The sequence below is a fragment of the Rattus norvegicus genome, chromosome 7, assembly GCF_021556685.1.
Source record: "Rattus norvegicus strain SHRSP/BbbUtx chromosome 7, alternate assembly SHRSP_T2T, whole genome shotgun sequence".
NCBI classification, from domain to species: Eukaryota; Metazoa; Chordata; class Mammalia; order Rodentia; family Muridae; genus Rattus; species Rattus norvegicus.
The window spans coordinates 61,949,231-61,971,079 of record NC_141540.1 but is presented as its reverse complement, the minus strand read 5'-3'; the positions used below and the strand labels follow the sequence as shown (position 1 = coordinate 61,971,079).

General features: G+C 42.8%; 1 pseudogene; it reads left to right on the top strand.

The window, feature by feature from the left end:
* The first annotated feature begins 20,492 nt into the window (after positions 1-20,492).
* On the top strand, positions 20,493-21,629 carry Pdia4-ps1 (protein disulfide isomerase family A, member 4, pseudogene 1; annotated as a pseudogene).
* Positions 21,630-21,849: the final 220 nt, after the last annotated feature.

Sequence of the window (21,849 nt, the reverse complement as noted above, 5' to 3'; positions counted from 1 at the left end):
CTGCCTAAGCTTGGGTGCCCTGGAACTTGCTTTGTAGGTTGATCTTGAACTCAGAGATCTTCGTGGCTCTGTCTCCTGGGATTAAAGGCATGTACTGCCATGTCTGAACTTAAATTTAACTGTGTTGGATCTTGCCCCAAGGTCACCACTCCCTTAATTCAATTTAATATCCTTGAACACAGGACTCAGCTCCATTTTACTCCCTTTAATACTCAAACCATATATTTTAAAATTTTCCTTTCTAAACTTGTTGTGCTTATTCAAAATACTCTTCATGAGACTTAACCAGAGAACAAAGTCTATGATGGGCATTTCTGAGACTTACTTTGTCAATGCATTTAATCTCTTCACAATAGCTTCAGGCAGACTCTTCAGACAAGCCCAAAAGGCAGCCATGTTCTTCACCAAAATACAACAAAAACAGTCTCTAGGCCACATACTGAAATTCTCCACTGAAACCTCTTGGACCAGATCTCCACACAGCTCAAATCACTCACTGCAACAGTCTTCCATATTCCTACTAGGATGGCTCATTAAGACCCATTTAAAGCATTCCACTGCTTTCCAAATCCAAAGTCCCCAAATCTACATTCTTCCAAACAAAAGCAAAGTCAGGCCTATCACAGCAATATCCCAGTCCCTGATACCAACTTTTGTCTTAGATAGGGTTTTACTGCTGTGAACAGACATCATGACCCTGGCAACTCTTACAAGATTAACATTTAATTGGGGCTGGCTTACAGGTTCTGAGGTTCAGTTTAGTATCATTAAGGTAGGAGCATGGCAGGCATGGTGCAGCAGGAGCTGAGAATTCTACATCTCCATTCAAAGGCAAACAGGAAAAGACTGGCTTCCAGGCAGCTAGGAAGAGGGTCTTGAAGCTCACGCTTATGGTGCCACACCTACCCCAAGCCTACATCTCCAAATAGTGCCACTCCCTGGGCCAAACATATTCCAACCACTACAATAAGTAAGCCCCCAAAATGCTGATTGAATCAGAAACAGGTTTCTGTCAACCATAACCACTGCTATGAAGGTCTTTCAATACAAAGCCCACCCCGGCTATGACGGCTGTGTATCTGCACTCAGTGAATCCTTTGTGATCACAGTGTGCTACCACAGACCCTGGCACCCTGACACTACATGTGATCTTATTCCATAAATCTCAACAGCCTAGTATTTCATTGAGTTTCCTTTTAAGTTAAATCTTTCAGATACATAGAATTCAGTGGGTAGAGGGAAGAAGATGTGGTTAAAGATGTCCCTGGTTTGGTTCATAAAAGGACAGAGTGAAGTAAATTAATGCTGACATGGCGCCCTCTGTCACAACAGCCTGCTGCTCGACTAAAACGGTCACAGGCAGCATATGTGCCGGAGGGAGTAGTGCAGAGGGGTCCAGATGGCCGTGCCATTTGATTTTTAAACAGTTAGAAGGGAGGAAGAAGAAAAAAAAAGTCTGTATCCAGGTCATCCCAAACAACTCTCCTGGGATAACAACTAACGTTGCTGCTCCTAAGCTTTCAGGAATGTGGCTGGCAAACACTGCTCCGTGGCCTGGCAGAGCATCCCTGAAAACTGGTAAGGAGGATGTTTGAGAAAGGCCACCCTGAGCTGCTTTTTCCTCCTACCACTTGGGTTTCCTTTCGCGTAGCATACGCTGCATGTTCTGCTGTACTTTGCCAAGCACATAATAAACACAACCTACCTTTGATCTAGTTAGGGCCTGAGCCTTTGGGTCTTTCCGTATTAAACAGCCTTCAATTTAAATGACTCGGAATTCCTAGTGGGCAACTATGAAATTGAAATGTCTGCTGCAGGGGCATCTCAATTACTCTATCCACTTGAACAGATGGGGGCCAATGTTATCCAGGAAGGTGCGATTTCTAACATAGTTGCTAAACTTCATTATGTCATTACTTACAAAAGGAAAAACAACCCCAGAATTACAAAAGGATGAGGCAAATTGAATCATGATGGTTCTGGGCTACTAGGACAGCAAGTGTGTCCCCAGGGGCGCAGAAGAAGTCTTAGCTGACTATCTGGCTCTGGGTGTTGCAGCATAGATGGGTCTCTGAGCCAACACCTCAAATGTTCATCTCGTCAACATAATAACAGTCTCTCAGTAGGTCCCCTTATACTCAGGCTCTTACAATCTTCCTGCCCCCTCTACTGTGGGGTTCCCAGAGCCTTAGGTGTAGGGATTATGGTGTAGGTGTACTATTTGGAGCTGGGCACGGCACAGTCAGCTGTCCTCTGCATTTGGACTAAATGCAAAAAGACATGTCTTTGATGGAGAGCTGGGAGCTCCAGGATAGTAGCAGGGGACGTAAGGATGAGCATTTGGAATGCAGTTAGAAACGATACTGTTGGAAAAGTTATGGTGGTGGGTTCTCCAGGCTCATCAGGCATGGGCTATTAGCTAAGTACCAGGAGCGAGTGAGCCTTTAATCTCAGTAGACAGCTGTTGGTTTCTCTCAAGATATAAGTGCTACTATGGCACATCTGCAGATATTTTGACCTGCCTGTCATTGTGTGTTTCATGCCCATCATAGCTGCATAAGATTATTGGTGATTTTCTCCATGGAGAGACAGCTTTTCCATCAGCTCCCAGTATTGTGAGAGCTAGTCCTCAGGGGTGAAGCTTCCAGGCCATTTACTCCAAGTCCTGTATATGAGGTGTGCTGTAGCCCTGGGGAAAAGGACTTATCTCCAAATTCTAGGAGACAAGCAAGAGCAACAATATATCTTGTTTTGGGGTCTCTTTAATTTCCCTGATCAATGTCTTGAAAGGACATGTCTCATCCCTGATGCCACGGGTTTTGTTAGATAGACTATGGTGGCTCTTGCAGGGAGAATTATTACCCTCATTCATTAAAAATATTATTAATTATATAATTATAGGGATAATTGTATAATTATACAATATATTTTCAAATATATTTAATTTTTACAAATATATAATATAATTATATAACTTCATTAAATTATACACACACACACACACACACACACACACACACACACACATCCTGGTTTGCTTTCTACTGGTGTGATAAAGAACATGACCAAAAGCAACTTGTGGGGGAAAGGGTTTAATTTGGCCTATACAACTCTATCCCAGTTCACCATTGAAGGATGCCAAGGAAGGAACTCGAGCAGGGAAAGCCTGGAGGCAGGAATTGAAGCAGAAGGCACGGAGAAGTGCTGCTTGCTGACCTGCTCCCCATAGTGTTCTTAGATTACTTTTATAACTCAGGACTTGCTCAGGTATCACACCACCCACATTGGGCTGGGCCTTTCTTTATCAATCATTAGTCAAAATGTCCCACAGCCTTATCTACAGGCAAATGTAATGGAGACACTTTCTCAATTGGGGCTCATTCTTCCCAGATGACCTATCTTGTATCAGGTTGTCAAAAAACCTAACCAATATCATTGGCCCTTTATCAAACTGGAACACAAATACATCACTATTAAACTATAGACTTTCCCTTTCTGTTTGTCTGAAAGGTCATGTCAGTGTCATGATATAAAACATAGAATAAATAAAAGTCCTGTAGTCTTTTATTAAAGATGGTTTGTTTTGTTTTGTTTTTTATGTGCATAGGTGTTTTGACTGCATGTATGTGGTGTGAAGGTGCTGGACCCCTTGGAACTGGAGTTATGGACAGTTGTGAGCAGCCATGTGGGTGCTGGGAATTGAACCTGAGTCCTCTGGAGGAACAGACAGTGCTCTTAAACTGTTCCATGTCTCCAACAACTAAAGACCCATAGACTTAAAAATTCAAATACTTTGAAAGCTTGGTCTCTTGACAATATGTCGTGTCTCAACTGTGGACTCCTGTAATATAAAAATAAGTCACATGCTTTCTAATACAAGAGGGGAGACCCAGGGCACACAATTAGATCAAACAGAAACAAAAGCCAACAGTGCAAATGCCTCAGTGTCCTAAGTCTACAACTCATAGTCTTTCGGGCTCCAAAAGCCGTGGGCAGCTCTAGTTCTCTGGCTCTGCTGTCCACAACGGCATGGGTAGCTTGTATTTCAGGTTTAGGGTAACTCTACTCCACAACTGGTGTTGTCCTTGGTGGCTAACACACAGTCCTGGGGTCTCCACTGTCACCGAGGCTGCACCTTTGCTAGTGGCTTCTCCTGGCCTCTTAAGAGGGCCAATCTTCAGCTGCTCTTCAACGAGTCCTTCAATCCTTCCACTCTCCACCAAAACCCAAACCAGTAGCATGTGGGAGACTCTAACACACAAGTTTGGCTGCCGGCTGAAGATGTATCTTTGGGCTCCTCTGGCCTTCTGTATCCTGACCCTGAAGAAATGCTTCCCTGAAGATTTAACCTCAATGCTGCAGATCTCTCCTTGGTCATGGTTGATTTCTCAGCCCTAACTAACCAGCACTGGTTGTCTCAGGAAAGCCAAAGTTTCACTGCAGTGGTGCTGGTCTTTTTTATTGCAGCTGATTCTTCAACCCCAACTGACCAGAAACCACAGAATCTTGCATATGAGATATCACAAAAACAGCCCTAGTAGTCTTTGAGGGGCTCTCAACTTCACTCTGAGACTGTGAGATAGGCATCCATTGTCTCCATTGCTCCAAGCATTCTTATTTTCCAAGATCTTCCAAAAGTGATCTACTAAGCTTTGATCACTGATGGCTTTTCCAGCTCACAGCTCCAAACATTGCACAGTCTTTCCCCCAAAACATGGCCAGGTCTGTCAGGGCAATAGCTCAGTCTCTGGTATCAATCTCTGTCCTGGTTTGCTTTTTCTACTGCTAGGATAAAGACCATAGGCAAACCGAGTTGGGGAGGAGAACTTGAATTGGCTCACATGTCTTGATCACAGTCCATCGTTGAGGGAAGCCAAGAAAGAAGGAGAGGAACCTGAAGGCAGGAGCCGAGCAGAACAGGGGAGGGTGCTGCTCACTGGCTCTCCCCATGGCTTGCTCAGCCTGCTTTTTTATGCCACTCAGGACCACCCGTCCAGATGTGACACTACCTACAGGGCCCTTCTGCATCAATCATTAATCAAGAAAACATCCAGTGTAATGAGACACTTTCTCAGTTGAGATTCATTCTTCCCAGATGATCCTAGCTTGTATCAGGTTGACAAATGGACAAACAAACAAAAACCCCAACAACTAACCAGCACACAGATGCAGAAATCAAACCGAGAAATTGTATGCATCTTGGTTAGGGTTTCTGTTGCTGCACCAAAACACCATGATGAAAAGAAGGTGGAGAAGGAAAGGCTTACACATTTATAGCACTGATCATCACTGAAGGAAGTCAGGACAGAAACTCAAGCAGGGCAGGAACCTGGAGGCAGCAGCTGATGCAGAGGCCATGGAGGGGTGCTGCTTACTGGCTTGCTCCACATGGCTTGTTCAGCCTGCTTTCTTATAGAATCCAGGAGCACCAGCCCAGAGATGGCCCCACCCACAGAATGGGCTAGGCCCCACCCCATCAATCATTAAGAAAATGACTTACTGCTGGGTCTTATGGAGTTACCTTCTCAATTGAGGCTCCTTCCTCTCAGAGGACTCTAGCTTATGTCAAGTTGACAGAAGACCATCCAGCAGAGTGGTAATTTTACTTTCAGTTTCCTGGGAGAACCTCTATGATGTTTTCCATAATGGCCACCCAGTCTAAATCCTCATTAGCAATGTACCAAGATTTGTACTTCTCTCATCTCCTGGACAACAGTTATCTTTCGTTTTGTTGGGAAAAAAAAATCATTTTGACGTGTGAAGAGTTAGCTTAAATTACCAGTTCCCTAACGATTAGTGGTGGTGAGCATTTTTTCACATAATCTTCTCCTGAGAAATGACTGGTATGTGTATGTATGTGTGTCTTTGTGTGTGTAATGTATGTGTGTCTGTGTGTGAGTCTGTGTCTGTGTCTGTCTGTGTGTATGTCATGTATGAGTGTGTCTGTGAGTCTGTGTGTGTGTGTAATGTTATGAGTGTGTCTGTGTGTGAGTCTGTGTGTGTGTGTAATGTATGAGTGTGTCTGTGTGTGAGTCTGTATCTGTGTATGTGTGTGTATGTAATGTATGAGTGTGTCTGTGTGTGAGTCTGTATCTGTGTATGTTTGTGTATGTAATGTATGAGTGTGTCTGTGTGTGAGTCTGTGTGTGTGTGTAATGTATGAGTGTGTCTGTGTGTGAGTCTGTATCTGTGTATGTGTGTGTATGTAATGTATGAGTGTGTCTGTGTGTGAGTCTGTATCTGTGTGAGTGTGTGTGTGTGTGTGTGTAATGTATGGATGTCTGTGTATTTGTGTGAGTGTGTGTGTATGTTTGGGTGTGTCTGTGTATCTGTGTGTGAGTCTGTGTGTCTGTATGAGGTATGTGTCTGTGTGTAATGTATGGGGGTATGTGTGTGTCTGTGTGTAGTATGGTTGTGTCTGTCTGTGAGTCTGTGTGTGTGATGTATGGTGTGTCTGTGTATGTGTGAGTCTATATGTGTGTGTGTGTGTGTGTGTGTGTGTGTGTGTGTGATGTATGATTGTACACAGGCATGTGGATTGGAGGCCAGAGGACAACTTCAGATTGTTCCTGAGGGGGTTGGGGATTTAGCTCAGTGGTAGAGGTAGAGCACTTGCCTAGCAAGTGCAAGGCCCTGGGTTCGGTCCCCAGCTCCAAAAAAAAAAAAAAAAAAAAAAAGAAAAGAAAAAAAATAATAAGGGCAATTTAATATTATTCATTCTTCCAGTCATTGAACTTGGAATATCTTTTTGTGTGTCTTTTTCAAATCCTTCCATTGGTGTTTTTAGTGCACATATCTGTCTTCTGGTTAGATTTGTTTTGATGCCATTTATTTTGGCTGTTATAAATAAGATTGTTTCCTTAAATTCCTTTAGTAGTAATTCATTGATACTATACAGAAACACAACCCTCTTATGTATCATGCAACTTTATTGGGTTTATTGGTTCTGGCAGTTTTGTTTGAGAGTTGTTATGGCTTGAGTCAGGAATGTGTCTCATAGGTCCCTGTTTTGTGAGCTTTTTTGGCCAGCTGATGGCTTTATTCAGGAGGATGACTGTGGGTTTCACCTTTGAATTTACAGCCCAGACCTGCTCCAATTTAGCTACTTCTTGTCCGTACTGTGAGCACTCAGTACCACAAACTCCTGCCTACGAGAGACTAAGCTGCTCCTGTGGCCATGTTTTCCCTGCCATGATGGACTGAAGTGGAGCGCTTTGGGGACCCTTCTAGAAACATGGCAAGAATGTGACATTAGGCCAGGACAAGGAAGTAGACTCAGATAAGAATATTTACATTTGGGTTAATACAAAGCTCAAGGTAAACTCAGCAGAGGAATGTGTGGCATTCCTTTTATCTTGGACATCCTGATAAGCTCCCAGAAACAGTGATCATGGGACTTTGTTTATTGCCTTGCTTGTTCCTTGACCTAGAACTGACCTTGTTCTTCACATGTACTTAGAATGGTATAAAAGCAGGCTGGAGAAAAAAAAAACCTGCTTCAGCCTCAGCACTGGCTGGAGCCATGTTATAATGTTGTCTAATTATCTTTGTTCCAGTCTTGCTCCCTCCCTTGAGACCCAGTTGACTGACTGAGCTGGCTTGGTCAGAATGAGAGCCTAGAAACTGTAAGCCAAAGTAAATCTTTCTTCTCTTACCTTGTTCTTCATGCATTTTGTTACAGTGATTTGAAAATTATCTAAAAAAAAAAAAAAGAAAAGAAAAGAAAGAAAATTATCTAATGCAAGAATCTTCAGGTTTTCATATAGATAAGGCCATATCATCTACAACCAAATGGGTTTTATGGTCCAGGTTCTGCGAAGGTGTAGCCTTATACCTAGTTATGTCATGAGTTCTTATCAAAAAGAATGATGGAGTTTATCAAGTGTCTGTTCTGCATCTGTTGAGACGGACATACAGTGTACCACATTTATTGATTTGTATAGTTTACATCCCTATGCAAAAGAATGAAAATGGCCCCTTGAATCACACTGCATAAAACATCAAGTCAAAGGAATTAAATACTTGACTGTATGACCAGACACTACAATATATATATATATGGCGTTGTATCCCACAGACAAATCCTACCGGATCATGGTATTTGGTCATTTTAATGAACACTTGAATTAGATCTATTAACATTATTAAACATAAAAAATGTTCATCATAAATATCTTCCTACTCAATAGTCTATTTTTAGATATTGGGTACTAATGACTTCATAAGATTAACTTTTTAAGTAGCCTAATTTTTGGAATAGTTAAAAAAAATTAGCATGGATTCTTCATTAAATATTAGGTAAAACTCTCCTGTGAAACCATCAGATCTTTTATTTCTCTCTTTTGGTGGGGTGGAATGGGCAAGGCCATTATCAAGACTTTTTGTTTTATTTGTATGTAATCATAATTTAGTCTTGGTAAATTGCATATTTCTTGGAATTTATTTCTTCTAGATTTTACAACTTTTAGCAAAGAACTAACCATAGTCTTCTTCCCCCTTTTCCTCCTCCTCCTCCTCTTCTCACATCTGTGGTATCAGTTACAATGTCTTCTTTTTGAGTTGTAATTGTTTTACTTTAACTAAGTCTGTTTATTTTGTTAATATTTTTGAGAAACCAATTTTTATATCCTTTACTCATTTCCATAGCTTTTTTTCTTTTTCAGCTCAGTCAGATTTTTATCATTTCCCTCTTTTTTTAAAAAAATACATTTTTTATGGCTTAGATTTTTTTCACAATTTATTTAAATTAAGATAATGTACAACTTACTTTTCCAATAAGATGAACTATAGAGTCACAATAAAAAAAAACCCAAATATGGGCACAAGAAGGTATTGTTTCTTAGCCCTAGTTAAGAAACTTGTCTAACACTGAGATTTGAAATTATCTTTTACATATAGTCAAGATAAAATTTTCTAAGTATTACTCCAGGCACTAAAATCATATTTGATTTTACTATGCTCTTTTTGCAATAATAATAAAAATAAAATAATAATAATGCTTATTGAGAATTTACTATATTCTAAGCAAGCTTATAAATTTATTTCACACACAGACATATGTCTGATTGCACAAAATAATATTGTTTCTCATATTTTACAGCAGGAAACAGGTGCAGTGAAGTCAATATTCAGTAGCTGGAGAATTGAGTAAGAATTCAGGGCTGGGCTGGAGAGATGGTGAAAGAACCTAGCTCGAGTCTCAGGATGGCGCGCCCCAGGAAACACCGATCCCGGACGAGCCCCCAAATGAAAGATCCCCGAAGAGAGACCCTTACTCAAGTCTTGGGAAATTGCGGACCCCAGACACAGAGAGACCATTTTGGATGTAATAAGCAAAGGCGAGGTTTATTACGGAGATCTATTACGGGGATCTCCGGGCCGACACGTATCCCCCTCAGGAGACAGAGGTGTCGACCAGACTTTTAGAAGCAAGGGGCTTTTATAGGGTGAGGAACAGGGGGTTGGGGAGAGTCGGCATGGCTATAAGTGATTGGCTCATTCAAACATAGCAGTGAGATTACAGCACAGCAGAAGAGTACGTGCTGACTGGGGCGTTCAGGATTTTAGGAGCTAGGGGCTTATCAGGGTTTGAAGGACATCTGGTTAAGGTGTGACTCTGAGTAAGCTGGGGGAGGTGTCCTTCTGCCAGATGGTTTACAAATCAATCCCAATAACTTGGGCTGGTTCCTGCATTCCTTTTCTTTATCTTTATGGTCTGTTAGTCCTAGCGGCAGGGCGGGGCTGCCTGGACTTGCTTTTCACAGTGTTTAGCCCTGAGTCTGTGAATTTTGAAACTTATTCTTTTAACTTCATATTTTTAAACCTTAAATCTGTATAATTTTCCTTTCAATGGCTCAGTGGTTAAGAGCACTGGCTGCTCTTCCAGAGGTCGTGAGTTCAATTCCCAGCAACCACATGATGGCTCACAACCATCTGTAATGTGATCTGATGTCCTCTTCTGGTATGTGTGAAGACAGCTACAGTGTATTCACATACATAAAATAAATAAAAATCTTAAAAAAGAATTCAGGGCTTTCTGACTTCATGGTCACATGTTCTACCTATGTCACACAGCAAACATGTATTAACTTTAATTTTCCTGTAATTAAAAACATTCTTATCCAAACAAACACTTCATCTGATACAAGTTATTTTATCTTAAAAATGGAAATTGTTAATGTCCCAAATATTTAAAAATATTAAGTTCCATCTTTTTTTAATTTTATTTTTTTACTTATTTAATTTACATCCTGCTCTCTGCCCCCCTCCCTTTCAATCCCTCCCACAGTCCTTCCCCCATCCCATTCTCCCCTTCTCCTCTGAGCAGGTGTGGGACCCCCTTGGGTATTCACCCACTCTTGCACTTCAAGTCTCTCTGAGGCTAAGCACATCTTCTCCTACTGAGGCCAAACAAGGCAGTCAGCCCCGCTAGAAGAACATATCCCATGTACAGGCAACAGCTTTTGGGATAGGCCCCATTCCAGTTGTTCGGGACCCGCATGAAGACTGAGCTGCACATCTGTTACATGCGAGGAGAGGCCTAGGTCCAGCCCATGTATATTCTTTGGTTGGTGGTTCAGTCTCTGAGAGCTCCAAGGGCCCAGGCTAGTTGATTCTGTTGGTCTTCCTGTGGCGTTCCTATCCCCTTATTAGTTGTCCATTCACTGTGTGGCTGCATCTGTCTGAGTCAGCGGCTGGGTGGAGCCTCTCAGAGGACAGCCATGCTAGACTCCTGTCTGCAAGCATACTGGAGTATCGTTGATAGTGTCAGGGACTGGTGCTTGGGTCCTGGGATGGGTCTCATTTCCCTCTTTCTGCCAATGTTGGGCTTAGTTCATCAGCCTGTCTCTGGTTCCTTGACGTGTGGAGGTTATGCTTCTTTGAGACTTCCCCCTAGTGCAGCCATTCACTTCTTCAGCCTTCCACCTTAGAACTGTTGTTGCTGTATCTGATATGTTATTGGATCTTCATTTCCATGGGTCTGATGGTTTGGGGGTACAGTGTATTTTCATTTCCATTTGTCTAATGATTTTTGTTAATTCTCACACATTTATGAACTGTCCAATCTCTCTAGTACTAACCGTATAACCTTTCACAACACAGAAGTATAACAACTCAGAGGATTATGGCTGGAAGGTACTCAATATAGTTTCAGTCGTTTTAAGTCCACATGTCTGATCCATTCTGGAGAATGTCTGTGTGCCCTTGAAGAGAACATGTACTCTTGTAACCACTGAATGAAAAGTTCATTTATATATGCTAGTTCCATTTGACTTATATATTTTAAGTTCAAGGTTTTCTTGTAAACTTTGTTTCTGTGACCTATCAGTTTTTAATGTGAGGTGCTGAGATCTCTTAGTATTATTCTATTTGTCTCTTGAGTGCCATTATTGTTTGCTATATTGATTTTGTTATTTCATTGTTGATTGCCTATCTGGTTATAATTATTGAACCCTTCTGATGACCCTTTTATTATAATATTGATATGATGACCTTTGTTTCCTGTGAGAGTTTTTTGACTTAAACGTATTTTGCTGGACATAAGTGCAGCTCCTCCTGTGCTCCTGGTTACTATTCACATAGAAATACCTTTTCACTTCCCTTCATATCAGCCCATGGGTCCCCCCAATGCTGCAGTCTCACATAGGCAGCATGTAATAGAATTTTGGTTATTTCTCTAACAAATTCTGTTCAGCTCCTATGTATGTGTGTTTATATTTAAAGCAATCATTGTTAGGAAGGATTTACATTTCATTTCATTTGCTATATTCTGTTTTATATTTCCTTTACTCCAGACATTAACTTCCCTTTCATTTTGGTGATTTTTCAGTGCTGTTCTCTGCTTCCTTTACTGTATGCCTGTTGTCCACAACAAAGGTCCCCTTTCCTTTGGAGCTGCTGTGAGGCTTACATAAGCACTTTCCAGTCTTTATATTCTACTTTGAAACTATAATACTTAACGTGACCATGTATTAAAACTTCATTTTCGTGCTGGAGAAATGGCTTAGTGACTAAAGTACAGATTGCTTTTATAGAGCGCCTGAGTTCAGGTCCCTGCACCCACAGCCGGTGGTTCACAACTGTCTACAACTCTAGCTCCTTGGTATCTGTCACATTCTTCTGAACTCCACGGTTACTTGTACTCATACGCACATATTACATATAGCACATATATACATAGATACACACATATATGCATAATTAAAACTATAAAAAACAAAACTGTGGTGTGGTGAAACATGATTTTAATTCCAGTCAAGTGGAGCCAGCCTCTGTGAGTTCAAGGCCAACCTGGTCTGCATAGCTAGTTCCAGGGCAGACGCACACACACACACACACACACACACACACACTCACACACACACACACACTCACACAAATGCACTCAAAGAACACAATCAAAGTCTGTTGGCAGATGTCAGAGAATTTGTATGGTTAAATTGTCACGTGCTGTTTGCACTTATTGAGAACCGACTTTGAGAGTAAGCAAGGGCCCCTTGTCTGAGTCCAGCATGTGAGTGTCTTCCAAGACTCTCCCTGCCGCAGGGAGGAAGGAGAACAACAAACAGCTGATGTATTTAAGACACTGTGCCCTTGAGAATATCTAGACTGTAAACCATTTCCAACAGAAGTCATTATTGTTTATCCCACCACATAGACACCTGTGGTGGGAACGGGAGGCCAGAAGCTCCTCTGTGGAGAGAAAGCTCTCTGTTTGGAGCGCCCAACTAGAAGGTCCAGCTGGACTGTTTTTAGCTGGGAAGCCCAGTTGTTTCTGCTGGATGTTGTAAAAGCCTCTTTTGATGGTTTTCTATCTGCACTTGCCATTTGTTTGTGCCCTTGAGCCCCACCCCCACCCCAGGGGAGATGCTCTGTTCTGCCCTGGACTGTCAGTCAGGAATTCCAACTGTCTGGCTTACTAGGGCTTCTCCAGTCATTTCTGATGTTATAAGTGCATAAGATAATGTTAGTTTTCTGCTACTTCCTATTTTTTAATTTTACCTTTGTTTGCCATATGCTTAAAAAACGCACTTATTTGGATCCAAAGTACAACTACTACAGATCATTTTCTGGACAGAATACAGCTGGGCCTGGGGTCTCAGGTCTGTAATCCCAGCTCTTGGGTTGAGGCTAGAGAATTAAAGGCCTGTCTGGTCTATACAGTGAATTTCAGGTTAACTTGAGTGTGTCGAGTAGCAGCATAGCAGGTGCAAGCCCTAGGTCCACCCTGTCACAGAGCAGATAAAGAAGCCAAACAAACCAATATCATTTCCTGATCCCTTTGCAGTATTTATATCATAATTTATATCTTTTGCATATTTTGTATCCATCAATGAATTGTTATAGCTACAGTTTTGGTTTGTTTATTTCTTGTTTCCTTTTGAGGTAAGAACTCACCATGTAGTCCAGGGTAACCTTGCATTTATGACCCTTCTCCTTCAGCCTCTCAAGCTTTAAAATGGTAATAGACATGCATCATCAGATATGTCCTATACATATATTTTACTTTAAAATTTTATTCTTACATTTTTAATTTTTGATTCTTTTTGAGATAAAGCTTCACTATGCTATCCAGGATGGTCTTGAACTTCTCAGCCCAAATGATCCCCTTGCCTCAGCCTTCTGAGTAGCTGGGACTACAGTCATGAACAAATACTACTTTTTAAGTTTTATACTAGAGTTAAAAATGGCTATTGCCATAATAAGAAGCTGTAGTGGCTTTTCCTGGTTGTCAACTTGACTATATCTGGAATGATCTACAATCCAGAATTGGAGGGCTCCCCTGTGATCCTGATCTTGAGGCTGGGAGATACAAGTTTCTGACCTGGATCTTGGCATGGAGATCTTGAGGCATAGTGGCTATGAATCCCAGGAGTCTAAGGCAAGGAGATCTCTGAGTTCAAGGTCATCTGGGACAAAGCAAGTCCAAGACCTAGGCCTGGTGGTACACACCTTTATTCTGGGCCACACCTTCTGCTGGAGACCTACATAAGGACATTGGAAGAAGGAAGATGCTCCCTCTTACTCCCCTGCCTGCCTTGTGGGACTGAGCAACTGCTAGATCCTTGGACTTCATTCACAGCCGCTGCTGACCGTTGTTGGGGAGTTGGACTACAGACTGCAAGTCATCAACAATTCCCTTATGATATAGAGACTACTCTAGAGAACCCTGACTAAGACAGAAGCCTTGGTGTCATGAATCTTATTTTTGTTATTTTAGAGATGGGGATCAAAACTGGTTCCTTATGCATGGTAGGCAAGCAATCTACTGCTTAATTGTCTCCAACATCTGCACTGAGTGTGTTCTTGTTTTATAATACATTTTATACTTTCCATGCTATTTCTGACATTTTGTTTCAACTGGAAGAACTTTCTTGAGTGGTTCATATACAGCAGATGTAAAATTTCCACAGCTCTTGGTTTCCTAGGAGAGCCTTTACCTCTTCTTTACTTCTGAAAGACAGCTTTGTCCGGCACTGCACTCTTGTTGGGCAGCTGTCTCTATCATCTGTCTGTCTGTCCGTCTGTCCATCCACCTACCATCTTTTCTTTTCCTTTTCTAACTAGCTGTCTGTCTGTCTGTCTGTCTGTCTGTCTGTCTGTCTGTCTGTCTGTCTCAGTACTCTGAATACATCATTCGCTGTGCACAGCCTACATCTCTGTTGAGTTATCCATTGGTCATCCCTGTGGATCCCACTGTATATAATAAGCCTTTTTAGTTGCTTTAAAGATTGTCTCTTTGCTTCTGAGAGTTTGATTATAAGACATTGTGTTGAGGATGTTTCTGCATTTGACTCAGGGTCCTCTGAGCTTTATGGATCTGGGCATTTGTTTTCTTCTGCAGAGTTGGGAAACTTTTTGTCATTTTTCATTGGCTTTCTTCACTCTGAGTAATTTCACACAACTGGCCTTCAACCTCAATGATCCTTTGTGTTGCTTGATCGAGTGTGCTATTGAAGCTATGTATGGATTTTTTTGCATGTGTTATTCAGCTACAGAAAACAATTACATGGTTTCTATCGTATTGATTTCTTTTTGTTCATGTACTGCTGTTCTGATACTTTTTAGTTTTGTTTTCTCTTGAACCTCATTGATCTCAAAGATGGCTGGTTCAAATTTCTTTTATCAGCAAGTTTATTGGTGTCCATTTTTTCATAATTTGTCACATAATTCTTTTGATGGAGTATTCATGGTCCTTGCGACCTTGTGTTAGTAACTACCCTCACGGTATTAACAGAGTGACTTTGGGAGGACAAATCTCCTGCCTGTTAGACTGCCCAGAAATTCTAAGATTGTCCAGAAAAAAATACTGGCAATTACAGTTTTAGAGTCCTCAGGAGGACTGGCCCAAGTGACAAGGTCTGCTTGGATGGATCTGACATGACACCATGGGGACAGCCTGGTCCAGAAGTCCACTGAGATGGCCCAAGTGATTGAAACTTTGTAGGGATGCCTAGGACTTACACCCAAAGGGAGCAGCATGAAGCCTGTCTAGACAAGTCCAGAAAGGGCTGTCGTTTAGAGTTTTAGTTAGGGTCACTCTTGCTGGGATGAACACCACAACCAAAAGCAACTTGAGGGTTTATTCCACTCACAGTTCCATGTGACAGATTCATCATCAAACTGGGAAGGCAGGAACTCGGAGGCAGGAGCTAGTGCAGAAGCCAGCGAGGGTGCTGCTTACTGGCTTGCTTCCCACGGCCTGCTCAGCTTGTTTCCTTATAGAATCCAGCAGCAGCAGCCCAGATTTGGCCCCCCCTATAATGAGCTAGGCCCTCCCAAATTAATCATTCCCTACAGGCTCATATACGGCTTGGTCTTAGGAAGGAAATTTCTCAATTGAGGCTCCCTCCTCTTTGATGACTCTAGCTTTTGTCAAGGTGACATAAAACTAGTCAGCACATTTAAGTTCACGGAATAGGATTGGCCCCAATTCCATGGGAACAGGGCTGTCTGAGTCATCAGAGGAAGGTCTTCAGTCTTGGGGATATGGAGTCTGGAAGTGTGTAAAGTGGCTCAATACTAGGTCTACTGGGGCTGGCCTGGGGTCTAGGTTGCAGGCTCCAGTTTGCATTAGGGCAGGCTTGACACTTGGAAAGGACAATAAAATGTCCTGGATTGAGTATTTTATAAAGAACAAATATTTATTTTCTTACATTTCTAGTGGTTGATAAGTCCAAGATAAGTGTAGTACCAGTAGTCTGGCAATGTTTAGTGCTGCCTTTTGCCTCCGAGGTAGCACGTTATGATTGTACTTTCTGGAAACAGGGAGAGGTATTTATCACATGGAAGGAAGGCGGCAGAAGGGCAAGCAAGATGAGCACTGGTCAAGACCTCTAGGCATCTTGCTATCTATTGCATAGAGAGCTCTTGGGACATACCCACTTCCTAAATGCCTCCTTGGGTTTGTATGCACACGCGTGTAGGTGCACAGGCATATGTGTACGCACGCATGTGAAAGCTAGAGGACAACCTTAAGTGCCATGTCTCTGAAGTGGAAACTTAAGGGCTCTTTGGAAAGTTGGTTGGGTAGTGTTTTGCTGTGAAGGAATGTTTTGCTGAGGAAAGACACAGGAGAGAAGATGTTCTGCTAAAGCAAGCACATGAAAGGACTTCTTTCATGATGCACATGATGAAGGATTCTTTGCTAACAACGCCCATGTATTGGTCCACCTTACATTGAATAGCTGTGCTCCATTTGTCAGGACTCCATAGAGAGAAGTGCACCAACAATCTTCTGGTGGTGTGCTGCAGTTTCTCGATGCTTCAGCAGACTCAGGCTGATTGGCTGAGTGATGTCAGCTGAGACAGATTCGTGTGCTGAGAAAAGACCTGTGGAGGCCAGGTGATGCTTGGAGAGAGTGTAAAAAGGACTCCATGGGCTTGAGCTTGGCTTCCTTATCGGGCTGGCTGTGCAAGGCTTGTGGGTCTCTCATCTTCACTGATCTTCGCTTCCCTGAGAGGCACAGCTGAGAACTTCTCCTGGTCCCTCCTGCTGACTCTTGCTGAGGCTGAGGCCTGGCTGTCTCTGCTAGGAAGTGCCACTGCTGCTGGTTCTCGTTTGCTATCCTGACTCTACCGAACTGGGCTGCTGGTGCATCCATGAAGTCTTTGCGAATGAATGGAGCTGCCGCTGCCTGCTGACCTGTGAACCGAACTGCCGATTTCCAGGCAACACAGAGAGGAGGTGCTTCAAAGAGCCTTTCTAAACAGGTCCACTTCCCCCCCCCCCCGTATCCTTTCTTTCTCCTGTGGTGGGTGGTGGGCTAAATGGGAGGTTAAAGTGTTTAAGAACCATCATTAAAAATAGGTTTTTAAAAACATCAAAGTTACCTTTTCAAATACCATCTACCTTTTGTTTGAGAGTCTCACTGGCTTGGAACTCACTCGGCTTCTTAGGATGGCGGAGTAGTGACCCCTAGGCATCTACCTGTGCTGCCTCTCCAGTGCTGGGATTACACGTGCACACTGCCACACTTGGGTTTCGTGTGAGTTCTGGGGCTCAAGTTTGGGTCCATGTGCTTGTAAGAGAGAAAAGTACTCTACCAACTAAGTTATCTCCGTATTTCCAACTCTTCATCTTAATACCTTTACATTAGCCAAATTCAACACTGAAACTTTGTGTGGACACATTTAAGTCATGGTCCACGAGTGACACAAACTGTCCTCCTCGTCCCTCCGATGCGCCACTCCTTACTTCCATGCTGCATTCATGACCTCTCACCCAGGTTTGTTTTGACCTTGGGAAAGCAGTTTGGAGTGGGGATAGTCATTTGGACTGACGTTTCTCTGAGGAGATGAGCTGTAAACTCTTATTGCACCAACTTGCTGATGTCAGTCTCCAACAATTTAAATATTCTAATCTAGCAACAATTTTTATTTCGTTTGTCAAATATTTGACTTAATTTACCAGTAGGTGGCACTCCAAAGTTAAGTTGAACATATTATGAGTACCCACCTTCAATCCCCTTCCCCGGGGTCTTGGTTAGCTAGACATGGTTCCGTGCTTTAGAGTGCTTGCTCTTCTTCTAGAAGACCCAGGTTTCATTTCCCAGCATCTACATGGCAGTTCACGACCATCTGTAACTCTAGTTACAGGGTACCCAAAACCTTATTCTAGCCTCCTTTGTAACTTACACATAGCCTTATTTCATATCCCATCTTGATAGTAACCATGTCAGACATTTTCGTGTCTATACACACTGTCTCAGAAAGCTTAGGTGGTTTATGTGTCTCGCTCACTGGCCAGCAGATCTTTGAGACAGTCGACCTCAGTGCTCATCGTCCTCCGTCATGCTGACCACCTAAACTCGCCAAGCTTCAGATTTACTCTGTTGTATCTTAATTGCAGTATAGGCAATATTTACAGCACATAATTACTGTTTTGGTTTGAATGTTTTGTTTACTGCAAAATTCATGATGAAACTCAATTCCCAGTGCCACAGCTTTGATGGAGGAGAATTACAGAGATGATTAAGTCCTGAGGGATCTGCCCTTATGAATGATTGGGATTAACACAGGAGAGTTCTGACACTTCAGTTGGATTTAGCAACAACTGAGATTAGAAAAGCACATCCCTGGATATGTCTGTGATGGTGTCTTCAGAAACAACTAGATCTTGTTTGTGTCTCTGACATTAGGAATGGATTAATCCCTTCATGATGTATGGTACAATGGCATTACCAAAACGTAGTATAGGAAGGGGAATATAGCTAATTAGGAGTATGTCATTGATGGCAGGCAATGGGGGGTGGTGGAGGGGTATACCTTGACCTGGCCCAAATTAATAAAATTGCAGATGAAAAGGGAGATGATTAGCCAAGCATGGTGACACTCCCTTTAATCCCAGCATGGGGGTGGGTGTGAGGGGATGGATAGAGAGGCAGGCAGATCTCTGAGTTCAAGACTAGCCTGAACTACAGAGGAAATTCCAGGACAGCCAGAGCTACACAAAGAAACCCTGTCTCAAACCCCCATTCCTCCCTTGGGTGGGTGTGGGTTGTCCCATTGGATTCCAAAAAAACGTAAAATATCACTCGCAAATATTTGAATTTTCATACTGAAAAGGATTGGATCTAGAAGAAATGGATAGTTTGTAGATCAATAACTCAAGGAAGAAATAGAGAAAAATGACTCCACGGAGTTCTCATCTGACCTCTACATATGCACAGTGGCATGTGAATCCCCCCAAAACAAGTCATAGCCAAGAAAAATACTTTAAAAGGCAAACAGTCATTTTTGATCTACAGATTCAATGTAACCTCTCATCAAAATCCCAATGACATTATTTACAGAATTAGAAAAACACGATCCTAGTTAGAGCAGAAGGACCCCAACTAAACAAAGTATTTCTAAGCAGGAAGATCAATGCTATAGGCACCATTATGCCTGACTTCTAGCCACCTGAGAGCCACAGTGGTAAAGATCTCATGGCACTGGCCCAGAACGAGACATGGAGTACAATGGAGTAGAAAGACCCCCCCCCCCAATAAATACACACTGCCACAGTTACATAATTTTTGAGGAAGGTACTTAAAAGAATCATAGGACAAAGGCATTTCAATAAATGATATGAAAGAAACTGGGTGTTCACATGTAGAAATAGAAGAATGAAAATGGATTCACCTCGATACACACAGACACACACAGACACACAGACACAGACACAGACACAGACACACACACACACAGACACACACACACACAATCAATCAGTCAATTAAAATGGATCAAATACTCTAATGTATGACCTGAAACTTTGAAACTGGTAAAGGAAATATGGGTAAAAGCAGTTCACTTCATGATATAGACATACAGAAGGACTACATTCAAAGAACTTTGACCTTACAGGAACTAACACTTCTTGGATACATGGGATTACATGACAGTAAAGGCTCACGAGGAAACTATCACCAGAGCGAAGAGTCATCCTGCAGAATGTAAAAATGTCTTTTTTAAAAAAATACATTGGGAGGTTAACATTAGAATATAGAGATGCACACAGAAACAAATCTTGCAGTTACATTTCTCAAAAGTGACGCAAGTGACCAATATTTGAAAAAGTGTTAAACATCCTTAGCCACTATGAAATGCAAATTAAAACTAATCTCAAGAGTATTCATCTCAATGCAGAGTGGCAAGAGGATCTTTGGGAGTTCAAGACCAGTCTGGTCCTCATAGTAAGTACCAGGCCAGGGCTACACAGTGAGACACCATCTTTAAAAAAAGGAGGGCAAATGAATGTGGGGAAGGAGAATCTCTTACACACTGCTGGTGAGAGAGAAATTAATGGAGCTGCTATGGATATCCACATTGACATATGAAGGTTTTTTGAATACCGGAAGTAGCGACTAGTATACAAACTACTTACTATATATTAGTCAAGGTTCTCTAAAGGACAGAATTTATAGTATGAATCTATGCTGTTTTTAAAAGGGGGGGCAGAGGTGCGCCGGTTGTCTTCCACCGTGATGGCTGTCGCCGCGGCTCCCTGTAACTCCTATGCTGGTGGCAAATACTGCTGTGGGTGCTGGGCCTTCCGGCCGCGGCCTGGAGGTTGCACAGGACAGTGGTCACTCGTGGCAGGAGGAGCGGCCGGTCCCAGCTCTCCAGGTTGGATCTGTGTACCTGAATGAAGAGGAGGCTGCACAGGGCCATCGGGGCCAGGCAAGAGTGGCGGAGCCCTCTGAGGCCTCTCTGGGTCCCCGCGGAGATCCCATGGTGGTGCTGTCGGTGATTCCCGGGGCAGCTGAGGACTTCCCGGGGCAGCTGAGGACCAACGGAGCACGGAGGCCCACGATGGCACCTGCAGTGCGCTAGGAGATGAAGACCCGCGCTGCGGCGGCCGAGAGAACCTCTTCGGCCTTCAGGGTGCAGGCAGCTCCAGGATCGGGAAGAGGAGTACTATGCTGAGCCTGGAGTGGCAGAAGCCAAGCCTGTAGCCACTGAGGATGCCAACAGCACCAACAGCCTCAAGTCCCCCAAGGTGAACTGTGAGGAGAGGAATGTGACCGGGCTAGAAAACTTAACTCTGAAGATTTTAAATATGTCCCAGAACCTCATGGATTTCCTAAACCCAAATGGTAGTGACTGTACGCTGGCCCTCTTCTATACCCCATGGTGCCGATTCTCTGCCAGCCTGGCTCCTCATTTTAACTCCCTGCCTTGCACCTTTCCAACACTCGGCTTTTTGGCCCTGGATGCATCTCAGCACAGCAGCCTTTCTACCAGATTTGGCACTGTAGCTGTCCCTAACATTTTGTTATTTCAAGGAGCCAAACCAATGGCGAGGTTTAACCATACAGATCGAACCTTGAAAACACTGAAAATCTTCATTTTCAATCAGACAGGTATAGAAGCCAAGAAAAATGTGGTGGTAATGCAGGCTGACCAAATGGGCCCTCTCCCCAGCATGTTGATAAAGACTGTGGATTGGCTGCTTGTGTTTTCCTTGTTCTTTTTAATTAGTTTCATTATGTATGCTACCATCGGCACTGAGAGTATCCGGTGGCTGATTCCAGGACAAGAGCAGGAACACGCAGAGTAGAGACGGAACTGAACCCGAACAAGAGGGGTCTTAGTCCTTCGTCTGCGGACTTAGCATTACAGCGGCTAACGTGTGGACTTGCAACGGAAGTCAGGTTCAAGAATCGTGTTCTTGTTGAACTACTGAAAGGCTGAAAAGATTTCATATAAATGTGTTTTTACTGAGACAATTAGCAGATGCAAAGTATCCACTAGAATTGACTGTTCTTGGTTTTTTGTTTTTTGTTTTTTTCCTTCTTTTTTTTTTTTTTTTTTTTGGAGCTGGGGACCGAACCCAGGGCCTTGCGCTTGCTAGGCAAGCGC